The 19,786-nt window shown below is 41.1% G+C and overlaps 1 long non-coding RNA gene across 1 annotated transcript; it reads left to right on the top strand.

Annotated features, from left to right (window-relative positions):
- Positions 1 to 14,453: 14,453 nt before the first annotated feature.
- LOC148150177 (uncharacterized) lies at positions 14,454 to 18,324 on the top strand. Its single transcript, XR_015756996.1, has 3 exons — positions 14,454 to 14,611; positions 14,852 to 15,133; positions 15,807 to 18,324. It is a non-coding gene; the product is annotated as an uncharacterized LOC148150177 (long non-coding RNA).
- Positions 18,325 to 19,786: the final 1,462 nt, after the last annotated feature.

Genomic DNA, 19,786 nt, shown 5'->3' with positions numbered 1-19,786 from the left:
TTCGTACCTCATTTTTTCTCTGCGTATTTCCTTCTGAGTAATCATCTGTTATTCTTTAAAAGCTTCCCAGCCCTCCGTTTTCCCACTTATCTTTGCTATGTTATACTTTTTCTCTTTTAACTTTATATGTTTCTTAACTTCCCTCGTCAGCCACGGCCACCCATGCCTCCTCCTTGGATCTTTCTTCCTTTTTGGAATGAACTGATCCTGCAACTTCTGCATTATACACAGAAATATCCGCCATTGTTCCTCCACTGTCATCCCTGCTAAAGTATTGCACCATTGAACTTTGGCCAGCTCCTCCCTCATAGCTCCATAGTTCCCTTTATTCAACAGAAATATTGTCACTTCCGATTGTACCCTCTCCCTCTCAAATTGCAGATTGAAGCTTATTGTATTATGGTCACTACTTCCCAATGGCTTCTTCGAGGTCCCTGACTAATTCTGGTTCATTGCACAATACCAAATCCAGAACTGCCTTCTCCCTGATTGGCTCCAGCACCAGCTGTTCTAAGAATCCATCTCTGAGGTACTCCATAAAGTCTCTTTCTTGAGGTCCAATACCATCCTGATTCTCCCAGTCTACCTGCATGTTGAAATCCCCCACAACAACTGTAGTAACATCTTTGCGACAGACCAATTTCAGCTCCTGATTCAACTTACATTCGACATCCAGACTACTGTTTGGGGGCTTGTAGATAACTCCCAAGAGGGTCTTTTTACCTTTAGTATTTCTCAGCTCTATCCACACTGACTCTACATCTCCTGATTCTGGGTTCCCCCGCGCAAGGGACTGAATATCATCCCTTACCAACATGGCCACCCCACCCCCTCTGCCTGTCAGTCTGTCCTTACGATAGCACGTGTAGCCTTGAATATTCATTTCCCAGGCCCTGTCCACTTGAAGCCACGTCTCAGTTATCCCCACAATATCATATCTGCCAATTTCCAAAAGAGCCTCAAGCTCATCCATCTTATTTCTAATGCTTCGTGCATTCATGTATAGTATTTTTAATTTGTTACTGCCCTCACCCTTCCCATCAACTCCTTTTTCACTCAACCTTACAGCATGATCCCTTTCTGAGTTTTCTGCCTCATTGATACAGTTGTCTTTCTTGACTTCCCTTGTTCTAACTTTCCCTCCAATTTCCTTCTTAAACATCCAGTTTGTCCCCTCCCCCCGCTACTTAGTTTAAACGTAGCTGTGTTGCAGTAGCAAACCTGCCTGCCAGAATACTGGTCCCTAACCTATTAAGGTGCAGACCGCCTGTCTTGTAGAAGTTATGCTTACCACAAAACATACCCCAGTGATCCAAAAATTTAAATCCTTGCTTCCTGCACCAGTTCCCCAGCCACACATTCAAGTCCATTATCTCCCCCTTTCTGGCCTCACCAGCCCGAGGAACTGGAAGCAAACCGGAGATAGCTACCTTGGACGTCCTGCTTTTCAGCCTTCTTCCTAGTTCTCCAAAGTCCCACTGTAGTATGTTCCTCCTCTTCTTCCCGACATCATTTGTGCCGACATGTACCACCACCTCTGGCTCTTCACCCTCAGCCTTGAGGATTTCCTGCACTCGGTCTGTGATGTCTTTAACCCTGGCACCAGGAAGGCAACACAGCATCCTTAAGTCCCGTCTGCTGCCACAAAACCCCGGTCAGTTCCTCTCACTATGGAGTTCCCTATTACCATGGCTCTGTGCGATGTCCGATTCTTCCGCACTGTCTCCAGGCCAACTTTTGATTGACAGACCTGGCTGCCTCGCGGACTGGCAGTGTCATCTATCTCTAGTGTTTCCACAAGATTCAACTTGTTCCTGACAGGTACTTCCCCCGGGGTCTCTTGCATCTGTCTCCTCTCTGTCTTCCTCATCGTCTGCTCTCTTCTGCTCTCTTCTGGTACGATTGGTGTAATAACCTCGCTGAAGGTCTTGTCCTGAAAGATATCATTCTCTCGGATGAGCCTAAGGTCCTCGAGTTCTTTCATCAGTGCTACAATATGCTCTGTCAGTAGCTGAACGTGCACACACTTTCCACACTTATATGAGCCAGACACACCAGAGTCGTTGATCTCCCACATCAAGCACGTAGCACACTGAACCAGCTTGGCAGTCATGTCTTCACCCTCTTCAACTGTGGCGTAATCACTTCACTCAACCTTCTTGTCAAAGACTCCTGAACTAAAGCTTCACTCTTCAATCCACAGGAACTTCCTTGGACCCTCTTTCTGGGGCAAGTCTGTGGACTTTTAATTTAAGTTAGAGGAGGAGGCCCTACTTTGTAGGACCTGGGGGCTAGAACACACCCACTCAAATAACAATCACTTACCTTCCCGACCGGCTTTGCGCTCTGCCTTCACTTCTGCCCAGCTCCCGCCGCTCTCTGATGCGAAAAACTGGGACCTTGGGTTGGGGGGCAGGGGAGGGGAAGCGTGGTTATGAGTGTGTGTGAGAGACAGTGTGTGTATGTGTGTGAGTGTACAGAGGTATAAGTCTGTGAGAGGGTGCATGTGTGCATGTGAGTTTGGGAGTGTATGTGTGAGCATATGAGAGAGTTTGTGTATGAGAGAGGGTCTGTGTAAGTGTATGGGTCTGTAGGAGTGTGTGTGTGTGTAGGAGTGTCTGTGTCTGTGTATGCATGCGGGTGTGTGCGTGTGTTTAGTGCAGTGGGGCCACCTGTAGTGTGACATAAACCCAAGGTCCCAGTTGAGGCCATCCCCATGGGTACCGGACTTGGGTACCAGCCTCTGCTTGGCCACTTTGCATTGTTGCCTGTCCCAAAGTCCGCCTTGAAGGACAGTCACCCAAAGATCCGAAGTCAAATGTCCCAAAGTGTTCTCCAACTGGGAGGGAACACACCTGTTTGTTGATTGTTGTGCGGTGTCCATTCATTCGTTGCCATAGCCTCAGGTCGGTCTCGCCAATGTACCACGCCTCAGGGCATCATTGCCTGCAGTGTATGAGATAGACAGCATTGTCTGAGTTGCATGAGTACCTGCCACATACATGATGGGAGGTGTTCCCACGGGTAATGGTGGTATCCGTGTTGACACTCTGACACATCTTGCAGCATCTGCCGTGACACGGTTGTATGGTGTTCTCCTGAAAGTCGGGCAGTTTGCTATGAACAATGATCTGTTTGAGATTTGGTGGTTGTTTAAAGGTGAGAAGTGGAGGCATGGGGAAGGTCTTGGAGAGTTGCTCATCCTCATTGATAATATATTGCAGGCCACGAAGAACATGGTGTAGTTTTTTGGCTAATGGGAACGAAGGGTACCCTGTTGGTTGCAGCACATGTCTGTCTCCTGAGGAGGTCATTACGGTTTCTCGCTATGGCACATCAGAACTGGCGGTCGATGAGTTGAGCATCATACCTCATTCTTGTGAGGGCATCCTTGAGTACTTCCAGGTGCACGTCACATTCCTCCTCATCTGAACAGATCCTGTCTAGGCGTGGGGTTTGTCCATGGGGAATGGCTGTTTTAATATGTTTCGCTTGGAAGCTGGAGAAGTGTTGCATTGTGAGGTTATCTATGGGTTTGATGTAGAGTGAGGTGCTGAGGTGCCCACCTTTGATGGAGATGCATATGTCCAAGAATGAGGCATGGTGAGTTTGATGGTGGGATGAAACTTGTTGATATCATTGTGTAGTTTTTTTCAGTGACTCCTTGCCATGGGTCCAGAGGAAAGAAATTTCATCAATGTACCTGGTGTATAGTGTTGGTTGGAGGTCCTGCATTGAGAAGAAGTCTTGTTCGAACCTGTGCATGATAATTATGGCATATGGGGGTGCAAATCTGGTCCCCATGGTTGTTCCATGTGTCTGGATGAACTGATTGTCAAAGGTGAAAATGTTGTAGTTAAGGATAAAGCGGATGAGTTGGAGGACAGTGCTCGGAGACCCAATGTTGACGTATTTAAAACCTGGGGACTGATTGAAACACACAAGGATTAAGGACCAAAGAAAGGTAAAAAAGGAAAGGTGGTGGAAATTTGTTTTTCAGACTGGAAGCCAGTGACCAGCTGTGTTCCATATTAACTGGTGCTGGGTCCACTTTCGTTTGTTATTTTTATAAGTGATTTAGATGAGAATATAAAAGGTATGGTTAGTAAGTTCGCGGATGACATCAAAATTGGTGGTATAGTGAAGAAGATTATTTAAGGTTACAAAGAAATCTTGATTAATTGGGTCAATGGGCTCAGAAGTGACAAATGGAGTTTAATTTGAATAAATGCGAGGTATTGCATTTTAGTAAAACCAACAGGAAAGGACTTATACAATTAAAAGTAGGCCTTGGGTAGTGTAGTGGAACAGAGAGACTAGAGATTCAGGTACATATTTCTTTGAAGTTTACATCACATGTAGACAGGGTGGTTAAGAAATGCTTTCGATGATGCGGTCCTAGCGCCAACTTATGGTTCCTGCCATGGGTTTGCGGCAGTGTCTAGGTCCAGCACAGATTCATGGGGGGTTGGTGGAGGCAGGTTTGGGCCCATTATGAGACCCGGGCATCAGCAGTGACTGCAGTGTCAAGGTGGCTGAAGCTTATTCATGGTAGCAGCGGTCGCGTTTGGGCTGGTGCTATACCTGCTGTTGGTGGGATCTGCATTGGTAAAGTCCAGCAAGGACTCAGTGGTGAGGGTCTTGGTGCAGGCAAAATGGCATAGAAGAGTGGCAACTTTTGTTCCAGCGGCAGCGGGGCAGCGAAAAGGACTCATGTCTGGCCATCAGGCACATGGCCCATGGCAGAGCACTTAACAAGAAGGACTATAAACGTCAACATCTTTTCTTTATTTCTTTGTTCTTCTGCCTTTATATTCTATGTTTTGGTTTATTTTTCTGTATTTTAAGATGGTGCCGAAGATTGGCTTCACTACACAAAATTTTTCAATGTATTTGTAACAAAATACGCACAATAATAAATAAATCAATAAATTAATTCAAATCAAATCATTGCCCAGTCCTTTGAGTACAGGAGTTGAAACGTCATGTTGAGATTGTACAGGACTTTGATGAAACCTCTTCTGAAGTAGTATATCCAGTTCTTGTCACCCTGTTATGGGAAGGATATTATTAAGCTGGAGACGGTTCAGAAAAGACTTACCAGGATGTTGCCAGGAATTAAGAGTTTGTGTTAGAAGGAGAGGCTAGATAATTTGGGACTTATTTCACTGCAGTGTAGGAGGTTGAGGGGTGACCTTAAAAAGGGTTTATAAATTCATGAGGAGTATAGATAAAGTGAATAGCAGATATCCTTTCCCTAGGGTGGGGATTTCAAGACAAGGAGGCATATTTTTAAGGTGAGAGGAGAAAGATTTAAAAAAGATATGAGGGCAACTTTTTTTCACAGAGCGTAGAATGATTGTCCAGAGGAATTGGTGGATGTGGGTACACTTACAACATTGAAAAGAGATTTGGATAACTACATGAATATAAAGTATTTGGAAGGATATAGGCCAGGCTCAGGCAGGTGGGATTAGTTTTACTTGGGAGTATGGTCGGCATGGACTGGTTGGACAGAAGGGTCTGTATCCATGCTGTTTGACTCTTTTGACTCTGTGAAAGTGGTTACACTCACTGAATACTTAAAAAAACAAAGAAATCCACATTATTTTCTGTGAATTTGAAGCTGGTAGACCAATGTCTGGTGATGTTTTGCAATTGGCCAGCCTGGCAGAATTCCTTTTCATAGAAACTATTATGTAGGTGAATTGCAGTCAAAGGAGCATTGATATAGTTCTTGTAGGCTGGGAAATTAGTTCACTTTTCAGCTAAAATATAGGATCTTTTCCAGAGATCAGATTTTGAGATGCTCAAGACCAGTGTTCAGCTGTAGCTAAAGTTGAAGCTGTTGTTGTTGATTGAACTGTTTTAAAAATGGACAAAGAAGGTGAAAGAGACACCATTAAAGCTTTAAAAAAAGCCATGAGTTTCCGTCACGTAACTGGCATTCTGGGACGAATCACTTCAATTAATGAGATGACTTTGATGCACTGGTCAAAATCGATTGAGTTTTGGAGAGCTGTAGGATTGTTAATGCAATCTCATTCATAAGGAATTACAATAGCTGTACCATTGTTCAGACCTGACTGGTATGGAGGTCTCATCTGTTGTTCTTTTTATTGGAATATATGTGTGTCATTCCCAATGGATGACATAAGTTTTTGATTCTGAGTCACTGCTGATCAAAACTTTCCAGAAATTGAAATCAGTGGCAGCCATGTTATCGATCCAGCAAAGTGTCTTTTTTTCCAAATTAGCCAAGAAAATGTAGTTTCGACCAAAGTATCATCTCCCTTCATGCCTTCTAGATACGACAGTACTGACCATGCCCAAACAACCTGTGTTTGCAAATTCACAACACTGTGTTAATGTTATTCTCCCCTGAACAGCAATTATTAATTAATCTTGAGTGTGCTAAGAATTAGGCTGACAACTAATTTAAGATATGTAGTCAGGTCTGGCTGTGTGACACATTTGCATTTACTGGAAGCTAAATATATGAAGACACAAGTTCTTTGTAAGAAGAGAGGACATGTGCACACATTGTGCCTGTTTCACCTGCACAAAATAGGTTGCAGTCATCCCTTGAATCATTCCTCAGGGACTTGACCAGTTAAATCCATCTATCTGGTTTAAATTTAATAGTACATAAGTTCTGTACTACCAAATAATAATTATAGCATTTATCAATAGTTTTCTGGTAAACTGCAAAAATGTCTGGATGTTTCCATGAATGAAAATTAAACATCTTTGGTTACTTAGTTTATACACTCGTTTTTTTTTCTGTTTTCCGCCTGAAACAAGATTACTGTGTACTTCCTTGTAACTCATTACTAATTCTGTATTAAACAGATTAATATTAAAATGAAATATTTTTCCTCCTTGTTGTTATGCTTACAAACTGAAAAATTGGTTTCAACTGGCAATTATATAATGTTTTACTCTAAGGCAATGGAGCAGAATTATATAATTATCTTCAAAGCTGATATCATTCGTGTGTTTTTTTTAACGTCTACGCACAAGTGCATCATATTAAGGGGAAAGGCAGTCCCTGCATCTATTTTAACTTGAGAAATACAAGGGGAATTATTTGATTTCCTGGAATTATACAAATCAAAAATATAACACAAAGCATTCAGGCAAAGAGATACATCAATATTAATGCATGGAAGAGGAGATTTACACTTGGATTTTATACCCTCACAGCACTCCCCACTCTCCCAATCAGGGCATGTTTTCAATGGGGGAAAGTCCTTGAAATATATTTGATAGCAAGCCACCACTTTCCTGCCCAAACTGACTCATCCCCCATAATGAGAAGTTGGTAAGGTATTCTCCCAGCTTTTGGCCAATTGAGGGTCTTAAGCAGGGAAGTATTTCCTATTCAAGCCCCTCAATCCACCTCCATGGAATGTAACTCTGAGCACTGGCAGACAGGCAAGAGTCAAAACTATTTTTTGGGCATATCATCCTGGTCATATTGAGGACACTGTTCCCAAAAATCATACCCACTTTGTTTCTTCTAACCTAGCCTCTAAAACCCCTCTCTGAACCACCCCAGTGTGGTTCCTGCATGAAATGCCCAGGACTTGAGTCCAGATGCCACGATGATCTCTGTGTGCCTGCTTACTGCCTCCCACAGTGCTGACTAATCAGTTCAATCTAATTGGTTGGATGGTCTCAAGAGTGGGTATTCCTGTTCACTGAATTGCAGAAGTTCCATATTTTGATGCAGGAGGGCTTATAATAGTCAGCTGGTTTGAAATAAACTTGTCTTCAGGGAGTGGAAGGCAGTGTGATGAGCAATATGCCTTCCCACTCTCTTATCTCAGTTAATCCAGTCCTTAATTACAAACATTGGTGCATACTTATTATGAATTGGTTCAGTGCCATTTTTTGTCTTTTGGCTTTTAATTACTGATTCCATGTGGATTCATCTTCTAAAACTCTTGAAACTAAAGCAGTCGCTATCTATATACACATGATAATACCTAGGATTCGGCTGAAAAGTTTCAAGTTTTTGTTTTTTAGTCATTCACAAGATATGGATGTCACTGGCTAGGCAGCATTTATTGTCTATCCCTAATTTCCCACAGGGCAGGTAAGAGTCAACCACATTGCTGTGGGTCTGGAGTCCCATGTAAACAGACCAAGTAAGGATGGCAGTTTCCTTCCTTAAAGAATGTTAGTGAATCAGATGGGTTTTTCACAATGATCAGCAATGGATTCACGGTCATCATTTGACTCTTAATTCCAGTCTTTTTTAATTGAATTCAAATTTCACCATCTGCTGTGGTGGGATTCAAACCTGAGTCCTCAGAATATTACCTGGGTCTATGGATTAACAATTCAGCAATAATACCACTCCACCATTGCTGGGCAATCACCATCTCAAACCAAATAAAATCTAATCATCACACCGTGATATTCTCTGGAATTCTCTGGATATTCACTGAATTCTCCAATATCAACATTCTGGGGCTTACCTTTAGCGAGAAACTGAGTTGGACCGGTGATATAAATTTTGAGACTGAAAGACCACATCAGAAGCTCGGAAGACTACAGTGAGCAATTCACCCAAAGCCTCTTCACCACAATCAGGAGTGTGATGGAATATTCTGCATTTGCCTAAATGAGTGCAACTTCAACCACAGTCAAGAAGTTTGACACCATTAAGGACAAAGCAGCCTGTTTGATTGGCACCCCACCCATCAAATACACTCTTTTGAATGACAATGTCAGTGGTTTCTATTATAACTGCTATAACCATCCAAGGTTCATTCGGCGGCCTTCTAAATCCATGACCTCTACCATCTATAAGGGCAAAGGCAGCACCTGCATGGGAACACCACGTGCAAGTTCCTCTCCAAGTCACAAACTATCCTGACTTGAAACTATATGAATGTTCCTTCTTTGTGTAAAAATTCTGGAACTCACTTCCTTAACAGCACTGTGGGCATTCCAACATGCCAACAACCATAGCAATTCAAAAGGCCATGCCATTAGCACCTTCTCCAGGGCAATTAGAATGGAAATATATGCAGAGCTAGCCAGCAAAACTTACATTTCTTGAAAGACCTTTTAAAATGCCATTTGAGTCATTGATCATAAGTTACTTCGAAAATACGCAATTAGAAGCTAAATATTGCAGATGCTGAAAATCTGAAAGAATCACAGAAAATGCTAGAGAAACTCAACAGGTCAGGCAGCATCTGGGAGAAAGAAATGGAATTAATGTTTTTGACTCCAGCATGATTCTGAAGACCACACTGGACTCAAAATGTCAATCCTGATTCTCTCTCCACGAATATGGCCAGAACTGTTGCATTTCTCCAGGACTTTCTGTTTGTTTTTTTGACTTAGAAGATGCATACTTCCTCACAATTTCCTCACAATGGAGAAATTTCTCTGATCAGTTTGACAGATGCACCATTACACAATACATACTTTCTTAGGGTAAGGTAAATCTGTACTCCAAAACATTATAATGAGAAGAAGGTACATAAAGATCACAATGTATGATTAACTCACATTTGTTAAATGGAGTGCTGGTAGCTTGCCAACTTTGTGCTGTCTGTTCATAATGATTTCTGAGAGAAGCAGGCAATTCCTGCACTGTTCATTGGCTGCTCACATCAACAGGGAACCATTAAAAGAGGACCAATATTGGCTAAAACTAGACTGCACTCTTAAAAGGGCAGTAAACTGTGATTGCAGAAGTTCCTGGGCATCATCCTTCAAGTATTCTAGACTGGGAAAAGCTGGAAAATGGCCGACCATGATGGTAAGGAGATCGTGAAGAGTCAATGGAAGGTGAGATGTCCTATCCCCTGCTGGCTTCAAGTCCTTTTTTATATCTTCATAAGGCAAGAGATATCAGAAGAGATCAAGATCATGAATACAACACCAAGAATGAAGATGCAATGCAATAGAAGATTTAATGATCTCTCACAAGAGGCAAAGATCAGCAAATGTATCTTTTAGGCTATATTCAACAAACTGCACCACAAAGCTCAGTCAGTGCTCCATTCACCATTCATTACTCAATGATCAACAATGTCTACCACTTCAGACTCTACATTAACATTCATATGATTCAAGTTGACCTAACTCACTTAGCACTGTTGCAAGCTCAAACTCAAATTTCACATTTTGGATACACTCATAGTTGTTCAACAATGACAACCACACTACTTAAAGAAGTTGTGTAATGCTTACTGATATATTTTGCTCTCTCATGCAGCAGAGACATGACAAGAAACTGGAGACAGCAAGATGTACCTAAAGGAGTAGAAGCACACCTGTACGTACTAATGCCCATAGAGGTGAAGGTGCTAGCCATCTGTGATAACTGCTGCAAGACCCATGGGGACTTAATGATTAAGCTCCATGTGGAGCTTGTTGATTATGAGTTCCTTTGGTATCAGTCAATGGCTTGAACTCATCACCTGAGCCTTTCATGAAGCAATCACGGATTCCCGGCCCAACTGTTTATTTTGTGGTGCTGTGGAGTTTGTGGACCATGTACTTATTGGTTGTGGGCATTTGCACCCCCTTTTTTATTTTTTGGAAAACTTTCTATTTTTGGTTGCACTTCAAACCTACATTCCTTATCTTTGGCCATCCATTGTGGAGATGTGTGGGTCGATTGGAGGAACTCCTCATGAGTCTGCTCCTGACCCTAGCCAGACTGGCAATATGGAGGGTGTCATTTCTGTTGAACGCCTGTCCTTCTTCCATGATTACACTTCAACACTTCGTGACATTGGAGAGGGAACAAACAGTGCCTAATAATGCTTTTGATGTCTTTAGGGAGAGGTGAGCTCTACGGTGGATAAAGTGCTTTATTTTCCCCTCTAATTCCATTTTTATTTAGTTCCCTCCTTCTCTCCCTATCTGTTCTCCTCACTTTTTAAATGACATCATTGCCCTTGGTTGTTTAGAAAAATAGGTTAAATTTTTACAAAAGCAGACCCAAAAGTCACTCAGTTGTGCATAATAACACTTCAAAGTATAAAGCAAAAGAAAAAAGCAAGTAAAAGGAAAACAAAATTAAAAAAACACAGACTCAAAGAGCTCATAGTATCATTACACTACCTTGAGCCAGGAGGCCTGGGTTCAAGTTCCACCTGTTCCAGAAGTGTGTAATAATATCACTAATAATTTGATTAGAAATTAGGGTAAAAGTAAATAAGATAGACACATTTCAACTCCAATTTGATTTAGCACATTCCCTACCTCCTTTTGATGATTTGCATTGCCATAATGCTCTTTGTACGTAAATATTTAAAAGGCTGCACCTGTACATCACTGGACACTATGGGGCAACTTAGCATGGCTAATCCACCTATCTACACATCAATATCATTCTTGCCCTGCTCTGTGTTTGGAGATGAGGCTGCACTCAGTTAGAGATTTCAGAAATATCTTTTGTTGCAAATCGTCAGTCTAGGCTGATGCTCAGTGAGAATAATTGCTTCCTAAACACCTTTCATGAATATGACCTCTTGTTGAGACCTTTTTTGCCTCTCTTACTCTTCTTTTAGCTGCGTGCTGTGATCTATGTTCACTCCTGATTACACCTTCTCACTTACAAGAAAACAGCCTTTAGTCTATTCAAATATGGAAACAACAGGCTTGCATAACATCCCAAATATTGGTGAAACATGCTTCAACACTTCTGTACTTGATTGAAATGTCAGCTAACTATAGAAGTACTCAAACCTTATAGATTGTAACAACAGACAGAAAAAAATCAACCAGTCTGTAAGTAGTTGATGATCTTTTAAATAGCACAGGATGGGGATCTTTCATGATGCTAAATATCATGCTCAGCTGTCAGTTCCTCAAGAACAGCATAAGCTGGAGCATGGACGGCCAAAATGGTTGCACTGAAGTTTAATCAACAATGAATGCTGTTTAGCATTCTGATCTGAATGTTCAACATGGAACAAATGTCAGGAATGTACTTGTTTGTTCGATTCCCAAAATAGTGGAAATTGGATCAGAATTATGCTCACAAGCTAGAAAATATTTTGGAATCCTGAAACTCCAATCTTTATGCATCAATATTTTCCACTGGCTTAGGGAGACTTATATTCACCTGCATCTTCATTATGAAAATTCATTTTGGGCTTCACAGCATTTAAACTTTAATGTTAAGGCTCAAATGTTGAACCTCATAAACACAAACATATTTCTAAACTCATTTTATCCCTTTAATGTTTTCTTACATTTTGTAACCATGGTGCATCAATTTATTTCATATTTTGTGTCTGTCACTGCCAAAGCTTCAAATAAGTGGGCTTGAAACAGCAGGAGATAGATTGTTTGCAAAAAATAAAAATCAGAGGTCTGAGGTACAAGGGTTCATGGAAACCATTTAGGACAAGCTGTGTTGGTTGAGCAATACATTTTAAACTGCTTTGAGCTGCATATCATATTCATTACACTAGCAGTGAAAATTCCATCTGAAATTTTAGCATCTATAGGTACCTTGTTACAATTATTTTGTTTTAATTTTTGCTTGCTTAAAAATGCATTTCTTTTATCTTGAGTTTAATACAGAGGAAGAAACTGTACTTCAATTGGCACTAATTGGCAAAAACCAATCCATAGGGTGTAATTGATTTGCAATTTTTATGAAGGTTTTTAATATAATAAACAATGCCAAAGAAAGAGCAATAATTTTATATGACGTGTAGGACATGTTTATAAAAGCTTTTGAGACATTCCCGGTGTGTTAATGGCAGCAGAGAATATACTAGTGTATGTGTATCTGGGTGAATGGCAGCAATGGATGCACCACACGGTGTGCGTTTGTGTGTGACAGTCACAAACTTTCACGTGGATGCTCAAACACAGGGCCTTATTGAATGCATTAAATGTATCATCAGTTATTATTAGTTTTATCAGAACACAGTCTCTGCAGTATCATAGTCCCATGTACTGATCCAGGCTCTAAGCTCATCTACCTTATCTATAATACTCCCTGTGTTGAAATAAGTACACTTCAGCTCATTAGTACCATCAATTATCTGTCTCTGGCTGTCCTTCTTTCTGATTTACTGGTCCTAACATGTTCCTTCACGTCAGTCCCTCCACTTGCTGACCAGTTCCCAGGCCCCTGCCACTCTCATTTAAACCCTCTCGAGTAGCACTGGTAAACCTCCTTGCAAGGATATTCGTTCACCTCCACTTTAGGTGCTAGTCGTTCCTCTTGTACAGGTCACTCCTGCCCCAGAAGATGTCCCAATGATCCAAGAACCTGAAACCCTGCCCCCTGCACCAGCTCCTCAGCCATACATTCCTCTGTCCTATCTTTCTACTCCTTGCCTTAGTAGCCTTGGTAGTATGCCAGAGAATACTACCCTCGAAGTCCTCCTCTTCAGCCTCTTTCCGAACTCCCCATACTCACTCCACAGGATCTCATCTACTGCTACAATACACACACATGTATCCATTGCTGCCATTCACCCACATACACATACACTAGAATATCATCTGCTGCCATTAACACACAGTGGTATATCCACTGCTGCCCAATCTTTCTCTCACACACAGTGGTTATCCATTGCTGCCCATTCTCTCTCACACACACAGTGGTTATCCATTACTGCCCATTCTCTCTCTCAAACACAGTGGTGTATTTACCGCTGCCCATTCTCTCTCTCACACACAGTGGTGTATTTACCGCTGCCCATTCTCTCTCTCACACACAGTGGTGTATCCACTACTGCCCATTCTCTCTCACACACACATAGTGGTGTATCCATTGCTGCCCATTCCCTCTCTCTCACACACAATAGTGTATTCACTGCTGCCCATTCTCTCTCACACACACAGTGGTGTATTCACTGCTGCCCATTCTCAAACACACACAGTGGTGTATCCATTGCTGCCCATTCCCCCTCTCTCACACACAATAGTGTATTCACTGCTGCCCATTCTCTCTCACACACACAGTGGTGTATCCACTGCTACCCATTCCCTCTCTCTCACACACACAGTGGTGTATCCACTGCTACCCATTCCCTCTCTCACACACAGTGGTGTATCCACTGCTGCCCATTCTCTCTCTCTCTCTCACACACACACACACACACAGTGGTGTATTCTCTGCTGCTATTCACACACACTGTGATGAATCCACTACTCTCATTCACACACACACACACACATAGTTTGGTGTATTCATTGCTGCCCATTCTCTCTCACACACACAGGTGTATCCACTGCTGAGCCACATTCATACACACAAACTGTACACAGTGGTATACCCACTGCTGCCCATTCTCTCACACACACACAGTGATGTGTGCACTCTGCCGTGTACCCGGGAAGCGCGTGCCGTCTGCAGGAATCCGGGAGCTCACAGCTGGAGGATGCGCTGATTAACTTGCACTCAGCTGCACGACGCAGCGACTCGGCATTTCTTATCCATTCCTTTCCCCTACTCTGTGTCGACATGAAGAGGAAAGTAATAAACATTTAAAAGAGGCAGAAAAACATCATACAAACAAACATTCTTAATCGGATCGTGAAAGGAAAACTGAAGTGAACGATGTGTGAAAAACCCCGTTGCGGCAGAGCTTTACCGATTATATATTTGGTGAGTGTATCTGGTTATATTTTTAAATAATATGCTTAAAACGTGTTAATGACCTTCATAAACTCTCGCTCTCAGGTGATATATTCATATTATTCGGTAAAAAACGCAACGTCTTATAAGTTTCAGCCTGTGGCGACTGGCTGGCCATTTATATACGAGTGTATGTGACTAACCTGACTGGAGGACTTCAGTTTATTTTTTGTTCTCTATTGAGCCAAGCATTCTTATGTTTTATTGCAGCAAAAGCACCGGGTGGGCTTTGCAGTCCACTGCAGCGGGAATTTATGTCAATCCGGGTTCCTCTTCAGCCTGTTGCGGTGCAGATTTTAATCAAACGCGGTCGGTGATGTAATGCTAGCGGGAATGCGCCTAGGCCAGCTCTGCTTGCTCAGTGTCACACAGGGAAACTGGAACATGCCGAGGTCTACTGGAAGCCTGCTGACATCCAGCCCCAAACTAGTCTAGATTTTGAACCGTGCGTTTTGGAGATTGACCCAGTGCTTAGATATGCCTGGTTAGAAGGTCAGCTCGTACGTGCTAATCTCAATTCCGATTGGTAGTTTTGGAAGTGCCGACAGTTTCATGTATCTTTTTTTTCGTATTTGTGTGTTAATGTTTATGCTTTTGCATTGCCGTTGTACAATGGAAAATTACAATGTCCATCGCTTCCTGATGCAAAGTTTGCTTAAGGCTTTATCGTAGGCCAAGTTGTTGCATTAAAATAATCCAGGAATGTATTATTTCATACATGATTTGCATGTGCAGACAAACCTTCAGGTGTTGACCATCGATTACGTGCGGGACGTCGATTTCACTGTCTTGTCTGAATAAATGTATACAACAGTTTGAAAATATTTTTGTGTTGAGAACCCCAACAAATTTTGACATGTTATTAGAATTCCCTGTACTAGTTTCTGAAAGGTGGAGTTGTCAACCGGCACTTCTTCCATCCCACTCGACAAAAAACAATTCAAATACCTTCGATTTATTAAAATACAGCAGGTGTATTAGTTCAGATAAGTAGTGACAGACCTCGGGGTCCATATGCGATCCCCATGCAGAACTCTGTCTATGTACTGCAGTTGTGCTGAGTGTAAATGTGAAATTCATGTGACAGTGTATATATTGCAGTTTCCCATTCTATATTAAAAGTTCATGTTTGCACTTTTTGTTCATTTTTCTGATGACACCATAGGATTCTGTGATTGACTGGATTTAACCAGAAACTTCAATGATGTCTGAAATACGTAGGATCCTTTTAAAATATGGTATACACAATATACAAACAGGGACACTTGCCGTGCAATGATATCCTCCCTTCCTTTGAGGCAGGAAGCCTTACTTCAAGTCCCAGGTCCTATCTCCTCCAGAGGTGTGCAACAACTTCTTTGAGCAGGTTGATTAGAAGATATTTACAAATGCTCTTTCTTCACTTTGAATAAGCAGTTAATTTTTTTTTCAAATTTTGCCTGCTATGCAAGGTAAATAAATTGATATTTATAAGTAAATGTAATGTTTCCTGTATGTCAATTACTATTTAATTGAAAATTATTTTAGCTTGATATTAGCCAACTGTACAATCAATTTAAAGACTTTTTATGAACAGTTCTCTCTGCTGCAAAATTTGATTCACAAATGTTGTAATTTTCAATGTTAGTATGATATCAGTTTCGGATTTCTATCCTTGGGTAAAATCTGTTCTAAGTGTGCTAGACCTTGAACTATGCTTGCTAAAGTACCTCAATGGAATCGTTGTTTGTGGTTTACTAAAATCTAATCTGCATATAAACTGCACAGTAGAAGATATATTTAACAAAGTAACTTCTCTGTAGACTTACAAAAGAGCTTTTGTATTCTATTTCTTTTCTGTTCAGTTTTTAGAGTTATGATATTGTTGAATGTTCTCTACCACTCAAATTGAGCTTATAGTATCAATGTGTTTTGTGAATCTTGAGGTTAAGGAAAAATATACAATAGTTGCAATCTGTCACATTTTGCCAAATCTTAGACTGTAGTTGGCAAAATTCATTTATTGTTTATTTATGAAGTGCATATCCCCAAAGCCAATCAACATCTTCTTTATTTTGCTGAGTTTAAGTCTGTTAGTCCATTAATTAATTAGTTAGTTCAGTTGAATTGAATTGAATTTAATGTCACGTGTATCGAGGCACGGTGAAAAGCTTTGTGTTGTAAGCAACACAGGCTGATCACAGAGTTAAGTAGCATAGATAAGTAAATATTAGGTAAACAGCGGCAAAAACAAAAACACAGGTACAGGCGAATGTGAGTTTTGTGAGTCCATTCAGTATCCTACAACAGTAGGATAGAAACTGTTTCGGAACCAGCTGGTGTGTGCTCAGGTTTCTGTACCTTCTCCTGGATGGGAGAGGTTGTAGAAAAAATTGCCAGGGTGGGATGGATCTTTGAGAATGCTGGCAGCCTTTCCTTGACAGTGGGCCTGGTAAACGGATTCTATAGATGTAAGGTTGGCCTTCATGAATGTTCGGGCCAAGTTCACCGTCTCTAACCGTCTTCGATCTTGAATAATATAGTTGCCATTCCAAGTAGTGATATACCCAAACAGAATGCTCTTGATGGCGCACCTATGAAAGTTGACAAGAGTATTTGCCGTTATGCCAAATTTCCTCAGCTGCCTGAGGAAGAAGAGATTTTGTTGAGATTTGTAACCAGTGCATCCACATGAAGAGTCCAAGAAAGCTTGTTGTGGATGACCACTCCCAGGAGCTTGACACTCATTCCACCTCTGTGCTGTTAATGTGTAAAGATGCAAGAGTAACATCCCGCGGAAAGTCAATAATGAGTTCCTTGGTTTTGCCGGCATTCAGAGCTAGGTTGTTCTCAGTGCACCATTCTTCTAGGTCTTCTACCTCCCGTCTGTAGTCTGTTTCGTTGCCATTTGAGATTCGACTGACTGTGGTGGTGTCATCAGCGAATTTGTAAATGGCACTAGTCTGATATTTGACGACACAGTCATGGTATACGGTGAGTACAGTAGGCCTGATTTATGATGTAGAGTGATGATGGGTTCAGTTCCAACACTAGCTGAGATTACCATGAAGGACTCTCCTCCACCTCTCACCTTGCTTGAGGTGTGGTGACCCTCAGGTTAAATCACCACCAATTCTCTCTCTATCTGCCTAATGAGAGAGTGGATCCAGGAAGACAATGGCTACTTTACCTTTTTGAAGTCTGAAGCAGGTTACCTCTTGATAATGTGAGCATTGTTTGTATTTCTCCACAAGTCCATAAGGGACTTTATTGCAAAAGCAATAGTTGAATATTATCTAAAATTTCAAGATTATTTTCGTGAAATAGGGATGTTTAGGGTTTATATTTACACAGTTTTATATTCTAAATGTGGGTCATCACACCACTGAACTCTGTGAAGTAAGTGCTTCACACTATAAAAATTCACAGCAATGCACTTTGGTAAATAGGGCCTCCATTTTCTTGGCACTTATTTCTTGAATTTATGAATTTATTAGTAGTAACTGGAGAAATGTAGTGAAACTACCTGGTGAGTGGTTCATTAACTTTACTCTCAATTATTAAACTTGAAAGTGCAGCTACTTAAAACTTGAAGATTTACTCTTGATGTACTGAGAATTATTAACATTATTTTGCTGAGATAACAAGAAGTGGTAACGAGAGGCCATAACATCTGAGGAATTAAAGAAGAGGCTGAAAACAGAAATTACACCCCCCCCCCCACACACACACACACACACACACACACACACAGTGTTCCTGAAGAGGACCCGATAAATCCTTTTGAAAGCGAATGGGTACAGAAGACTATTGAAGAGGAGAGCAAATGAGCAGTTGAGTGGGTTAGACTAGTTAGCTTGTGAAGACAAACATTAATACAGACTTGATGGTTGAAACTTTATTGCTGGAACAGCACAGCAGGTCAGGCAGCATCCAGGGAACAGGAGATTCGACGTTTCGGGCACAGGCCCTTCTTCAGGAATGAGCAGAGAGTGTTCAGCAGGAGAAGATAAAAGGTAGGGAGGAGGGACTTGGAGGAGGGGAGTTGGAAATGTGATATCCCCTCCTCCAAGTCCCTCCTCCCTACCTTTTATCTTCTCCTGCTGAACACTCTCTGCTCATTCCTGAAGAAGGGCCTGTGCCCGAAACGTCGAATCTCCTGTTCCCTGGATGCTGCCTGACCTGCTGTGCTGTTCCAGCAATAAAGTTTCAACTTTCCTCTCCAGCATCTGCAGACCTCACTTTCTCCTCGACAGACTTGATGGACCAATAGAACCATAAAACTTTACAGTACTGTAATCTATGCAGTGAAAATCTTTTCCCGTGATTTTTATTTTCAGAAACGTTTGACTGGAAAATCAAAACACTTTTTCTTAAAAATTCTATAGAATTTTAGTTTTGTTTCGTTATTTAAAAAAAATATTTTTGTTGACAATATTGAGATCATCTTGTATTAATAAGCTTTCCAGATAAGTATTTTCCAATATAAAAGAAATATAAGTTTAAAATGTATTTTCCATTTTAATTTTCAATGCTAAGATTACAAACATATTTATCATCTTTTCATCATTAATAAGTTCAGTGAAGTGGATTTTTAATTTTGTTAAATCATAAAACAGATTTTGGATCAGACTGCTTCACTTATTGCATATCTGAAATGACTTCACTTGTGCATACCCTGTACTTCATCCATTTATGTTGTCCTTGTCTTTGTCACCTCATCGTCGGTATTTCCAAAAACACATTTAACACTTCACTGCAGACAGCTGTCTATACAACTGATGTATATGCATCTCCTGTAGCTACAGCAATCTGCAGTAGAATATTGAATACAGCATGTTCTATAGAAATGTGGTGGCGATTACATCACTGAAGAATTATGGGATGACTCACTAGTGATTCCTGGCAGTTCAATTTTATGCCTACGTATGCCACTTGCAGTGCATCATTCCTACACCATGTCACTTAGCAGTGCAAGTATGCTCATCCTCAGAAACTGCTGTTTCAATTACATAGTATGATTTGACTTTCAAGCTAATATACAGGTGTAATATCAATTATGTTCCATCGATCACAAAAATATTTCAGTATTGTCATCGGCAGAGAGATATTCCTGCAAATTATAATTGAATTTAAATGAAGTCTTAGACCATGAAAAATGTAATC

This window comes from Chiloscyllium plagiosum, unplaced genomic scaffold (assembly GCF_037043375.1).
Source record: "Chiloscyllium plagiosum isolate Xiang-an unplaced genomic scaffold, Cpla_swu_hap1 HiC_scaffold_4, whole genome shotgun sequence".
In the NCBI taxonomy this organism is placed as follows: Eukaryota; Metazoa; Chordata; class Chondrichthyes; order Orectolobiformes; family Hemiscylliidae; genus Chiloscyllium; species Chiloscyllium plagiosum.
Note: the sequence above shows the minus strand (reverse complement) of the source record. Positions and strands in the feature narration are given on the sequence as shown.